The sequence below is a fragment of the Solanum tuberosum genome, unplaced genomic scaffold, assembly GCF_000226075.1.
Source record: "Solanum tuberosum cultivar DM 1-3 516 R44 unplaced genomic scaffold, SolTub_3.0 scf00082, whole genome shotgun sequence".
Lineage (NCBI taxonomy): Eukaryota > Viridiplantae > Streptophyta > Magnoliopsida > Solanales > Solanaceae > Solanum > Solanum tuberosum.
This window is the reverse complement of record NW_006239006.1, coordinates 1,217,362-1,223,878: the sequence shown is the minus strand read 5'-3', so window position 1 is coordinate 1,223,878 and position 6,517 is coordinate 1,217,362.

Sequence of the window (6,517 nt, the reverse complement as noted above, 5' to 3'; positions counted from 1 at the left end):
AAGTCTACCATTTCTAACTCTACAAGATCTGTTGAGGTGACTTTCTGGGAGACTGTGACAGGACAGTTTCTATATACCCGTCTAGATATAACTGGGTCACCGACTGGAGTAGAAACTGAGCAGGATTCTGAACTAATAGTGAAGTTGACTACTATATAGGGAGTTACAAAAGACAAAGTAGCCCCTGTTGTCTTTCCATTGAGTGAACCATATGTGAGCCACAACCTTAAGCTGGTAGGATGCCAATTCCACCCTGTCATTACCAGTCACTTGCATCACTCCAAAGATTTTCTTAACCTTATCAATGAAGTTATGTGGGTCCTCACCAATTTGTGACCCTAAAAACTCAAGCGGATTCATCCTAACAAAATCTCAAACTCTAGCTGCCATTGATCCACCATTTCTATTAGTAGGAACTAGAATCTGCTGATTGTTCTAGTTGGTCAAACTCTAAGCTAAAAGCTGAATCGCATTTGAAAACTCGGCGTTCGAAACCTTATGGTCTGGGACTAGAGGAACTGTGTTAGCATTGCATGCATTAGCATTCCTTACGTAATCTCTACGAGGAGGCATAATCTTAAGCGCATAACGTTGAGTTAGAAGGAGGAATTAGATCATACCTTACGCACGATAAGAGTAACAAGAAATTGAAGTTTTCCTAAAACACTTCGCAGCCTCCTTCTCATTAGATGTGGTGCACTTCACACCCATGAAAAAGACTCTACTTAGTGTGGCTTTTCAGACATCCTAGGACAATACAACCTAATGCCTGATACCAAGTTTGTCACGCCCCGAAGCTACCCCCAGGACGCGGATATGGGACATAGGATCACAAGTGACCCCAAGCTAACCCTACTGGCATATCATAGCATACTTAAATAAACTGAAGTAAAGAAATATTGTGTGGAAGCTAAATCATGAGATAATATGAGATGATGGGGAATACCCATATACTAAATCTGAATATATGAAACTTGTTAAAAGAAAAATCAAATCAAATACTAAAGTTGAAACTTATGTCTGAAGTAAGCCTCTACTGACTAGAAATGTTGGGACATACCCCAACTAGATCTAGCAAATATTGAAACTAAAGACTAAAAGCAAACGAAGATAATCATGTCACTCGTCCTCGAAGAATGAGGACTCACCACTAATGCTACTTAACTGAAGATCGGGAACCGATATATGCGTAATCTATAAACTGAGGACCTGAACCTACATCACGAGAAAATGTAGCGCATAGTATGCATCAGTACTTGAAAGGTATTGAGAATGCAGGATAAATTATAGTTGAACAACAAACATAACTGAACAAAGCATATAACTGAGCAATGAGATAAGATAAGCATGATGATATACTGAAAATACTGAACATAAAATGACTGAATGCAATGACCAAGTTTATAACATGCTGAGACTGAAATCTGATTGTAACTGATAACATGGTCAATGCAATAGAATCTGACTGTAAGGGAGCTACTAATAACCGACATAAAACAACATGAGCTAAATGTGGAGTCTAACGTATACGCCCCATCGAGAGGACCTAATATACCCTGCCAGAGGTATACATGCATGACTGGCGTGATCACTAAAATGTAATGCCCACATAGGGGACTTATAAACCTACAGGGGCACGTAGTTCTAGGATTGTGACTGACCCTAGTCCACTCGGTATTAAGCTACTCCCAATTGATTATGTAATTTACAATTTATAACTGAAATTCTGTAATACTTGATAGCTCAAAATATTGACATACTAACTGAAAATGCAACATTAATATGCTGATAATGAAACATTTAATTCTTAGGCATGCATAACTGTAATATCTGGCCTAGCATGTGTAATTCATGAACTAAAGTAATTACATAGCTAGGGTTTTGAGTTTATGCATGAATCTGGGCAAAAATAGTACTACAACATGAGAATATGATTAGGAACATTAAAGTGACAAATCCATAAGAATCTACTGAAATTCTAGAAACCCTAGGTGTAGATAATCTGAAGGGAGTCAAGAATCTGACTGAAATCTAGGGACCTAATGGGTAAAAGGAACCCACTAGTGAAATCCCACATTCCTGGTGACAAATTCCACAGAGAAATCTTTCGATTTTGGGGATGAAACTGATGAAAACTTGCTGCATTTTAGAGCTAGGGCTGGTCGCTGCCTTCTTTTTCCTCCTTTGTTCTAAGTTTGATCGACTAATTGAGAAAGAATTGACTAGGGTAAGTTCTAATTTGTTTACTAGGCTAAAAATGACCAAAACTACATAGTTTAGGGGTCCAACGCATAAATAAAAGACCAAACAACCCCTGACTTAAAATCTGCTGAAGCGACCTATGGACTGATCGACGATCTGTCGACTGATCCACGATCCATCTTGTCAGTTCGTCGATCGACTTCAGGGGAGGGATTATGGGGGGTCCTGAGGGTCTCGACTTACGGACTGATCGATGATCCGTCGACTAATCCACGATCTGTCCTGTCAGTTCGTCGATCGACTTCAGAGGATGAATTCTAGGGATCTTGAGGGTTCTGACCAACAAACGGATCGAAACGGTTCCTCTTAGGAGCATTTGGATCCGGGCCATCATGAGCAACTTGATTGGTCTCTTTTCCTTTTGCCTTAAGTGTAGGGCAATCTCTCATCTTATGACCCTTACTCTTACATCCAAAGCATCCATCCGTACCGGCAAGACACTTGCCCAAATGTTGCTTTCACAAGTAGCACACCTAGGCCTCTCAAAAGTAGAACCACCTTCATTCCCTCTTTGAGGTTTAGGGTTAGATACCCTATCATTTTTTACCATTGAAGAATCTTGGTTATAGAACCTCTTCTTAGACCTAGATTGGCTTTGTTCATCCGGCCTAGCCCTCTTCATATCTCTATTCACCCTCCTAAGCTTTGTCTCCTCAAGTTGTTGAGCATAAACCATAAGCCTAGAGATATCCATATCATGATGGAGCATGGCCGTACGACACTCTTCTTCAACCAAACCGAAAACCCCCATCACAAACTTATTCATTCTACCCCTAGAATTTAGCTACCAAGGTAGGAGCATACTTAGAGAGTTGGGTAAAACTTGAGAGAGTAATTCCTTCACATTCATATTCCCTTGACGTAGGTTCGTGAACTCAACCAACTTTTGCTCCCTCAACTCTAAGGGGAAAACCTATCAAGAAAGGCCGTCTTAAACACTCCCCAATCTATTGGGTCAGCCCCTATGGGTCTCTCATCCCTCCATTGCTCAAACCACACTTGAGCTACATCCTTGAGTTGGTAGGAAGCCAACTCCGCCTTCTCCCTAGGAGTCACTCCCATTGCATCCACAATCTTAAACACCTCATCTATAAAGTTTTGTTGGTCATCATCAACCTTAGAACCAAAGAAGGTAGGAGGGTTCATCCTTGTGAAATCCCTTAACCTTGAGGCCACGGTACTCTTAATAGCATTCACCCTAGACCTCACATTTGCTTGAATAGTCATGGCACAGGCTAGGGAGAGAAAAGACTCTCTAATCTCCCTATTAGTCATATCCGGGGGAACCACCGAAAACACATTCTCTTGCCCACCTAAAGGAGCTTGGTCACCTTGCATTCCTTGGGGAGGAACTCCCCCATCATCTATCTCATCTTCCGCTCTCCTCCGGTTAGCCCTCGTATTCATATCCTATAAACGCAAAAGATGGATTAGGAAAAGGACATTTATAGACCAAACTCTAAGGCACGACATCAAGAATAATGAAAGAAAGTGAAACTTCTATCATTCTATAACCCATCTCTCATAGATGTGTCGCGACTCACATCGATGAACAAGACTCTACTGACATGGCTTTCGAGACTTTGAACCTTAAAGTAATCTTTAAAACCTTATGCACTGATACCAAGTTTGTAACGACACGAGAGCACCCCCTAGCTGTTATATGCGTATTCGACCTCTCGGAGGTCTTATACAAGCCTTAGCATTCATTCATTGCATAGATCATAAAAATCACTAAGAATTTAAAACTTTTATTCAATAAAACCATAAGACTTCAAGAGTCATCAACATTTGAAAACATCAATGCGCAAGCGGAACTACTAAGTCTCTTTAGCCAATCTTAGATAGGAACTTAAAATGTACTAAGGGACACGGCCCTTTACAAATAGAAATAGAAACTTAAGTGTCTATTACAATGACTAAGAAACTTCTAAACATAGTCCTCGAATCTTGAGGACATACCAAAGACTTGGAAGAGTGAAGCAATCCAAGCAACTCCAAAGCACAATCTCCTCCTAGTTACCACAACCTACACTTGTAGTAAAATAGAAGAAAGGGTTAGTACAACACACGTACTAAGTATGAGGATATGCAAAACATGCTAAAAATGACACTTGTTTGGAAGTTATGCTTTAATGTCATTTTGATAAAATCTCATGAACTGAAACATAATAGGCACCTTACAAGTTACAACCAACAATACAAAGTCATATGCTTCACAATACCTCATAAACATACATAACCCATTTACCTTTACCTTCTTGCCTTGGACCTCCACCTTAAGTAACCCTTAAGCAACACCTTTGTGCAATGTATGGGCAACGTCCCATACCATCACCCACACTAAGGCACCACCTTAAGGTCACACAAAGTGCACTTACCATGCATACATCATCCTTCACCAATTAATCACACAAGACATATAAGCACATAAGCCAACAAGTCACTTCATAAAACTAGAACACTCATCAAATGTCATCCCAAGACTCACCTAAGTAAGACATGGTGAGGCAGCCCATACTACCTCTCCATACCACACCCAAGTGATCCTTAAGGCTACACAAGACAAGCTCCATTCACAGATCAACATAAATCATTGATTCAACTTAATGCATTTAGGCAACTTCATTCACTAATGACATAAGATCATCACATACATTCAATTCAACATAAGCACTTACATTCAATTCATTATGACTCACTTTCACATTAGCATGCTCAAAGACCAACACTTTTATTAATTAGCCCAATAAGACTCATTCATTCATTATCATTACTAAGACACACCAAGATCACCATTAAATGTCTACTTGTGCAATGTCTAGATGATGTCCCATTCCACCACCTATCCTAAATAGTACATCCTTAAGAGACCCTAGTTCATTCATTCATTAATGCGGGGGAGGAGCCTTAATCGACATAGACCATGGAGCTTGACATGGAATCCCGATAGTACCCTTACCGGATGAGGGATCCCTACTTGCCTAAGGTAGGGTCATTCTTTTAGCCTTTACATGGTAGAGACCACTAGCTAGTCCTATGTGGGCACATAGTTAAGGGATAGAAGGATTGCTTCTAAGTACCCACATCTCAACCAACGAAGGGGTACCCATCTTAAGGGTTGCTACTAAATACTCACATCTCAACTAACGAAGGAGTATCCACCCATCTTCATATCCTCTCGGTGCTAGACATTACTCCCCCATGGAGTTAGGACATTTATTTCATTCATTCATTTAGGGATAAAAATGGCTAATAAGTACTCTCTGTAACACCCCGAAAATGCTAACAAGAGTCGCATGCCGATAAACCACTACTTAATTATTACAATATGTTTAATTCTCATTTTGGGAACTTGAAATAATGTTATATTTGCAACCTTGCTTAAAATAATTGTCATCATAATTTAATGTATTGTATGGGGGTATTTGCGTAATGTTTTAATTAGAAATATGTATAGCTTTAAAAGGAGGTGAAGGATATATATATATTGGTGTATATGTATGCATTTGGGCAGCACACAAGTATTTGGGTAGCCAACTTTTATGGACAGCTGTGTATATGATACGCACCTCTTGTGTTACTATATTTTGACACCTTCTCTTAGGAAATTCGTCTCACCTGAAGTATAAGTCCCTTAGAACATTATCTAACCTGTTGTTCTTCAAGATCACAAGAGAAAATCTTGGTCCTTTTGGCTGGAAATCGAGTTACACTCTTCTTTTTGGTAAGTGGTAAAACCTGTTTTTGAGCTGGGTAGCGTTTAGTATATTAAGCATATCTCGTTCTATAGAACTTTGTTTACTGTGAATAAATATGATTTGGTAAGATAATTTGTATATGTACAACTCTTATGTTTATGTTAAACTCTAATTTAGTTGTTATGGATTCGAAATATGGGATGCATCATAGGAAAAGTTCTGTCCAGATTCTGAAGTTTGAAATCTTGTATGGACAACTGTTAGTGTTTTGAATATATCTTTTTAGCCAAAATACATTTTGCAGTGATTCTTAGTTGTTTGCAACCTTAAGAGAGGTACCTACATCTTTCATGAAGAGTATGCAGTCCAGTTTTGCCGTTTTCCATTTCAAATCTTAGTTGCGACATGATGCACTAGGATGGCCAGAATTTACTGTTTGGGACCATAGTTGTATTTGTACATGGTAGGCTTACTTGTGATGATAACCCTATTTTACGTCATCATTATTGAGCTGATAGAAAGTAAATAAGTTATTGAATTCATTTTTTAAGGTT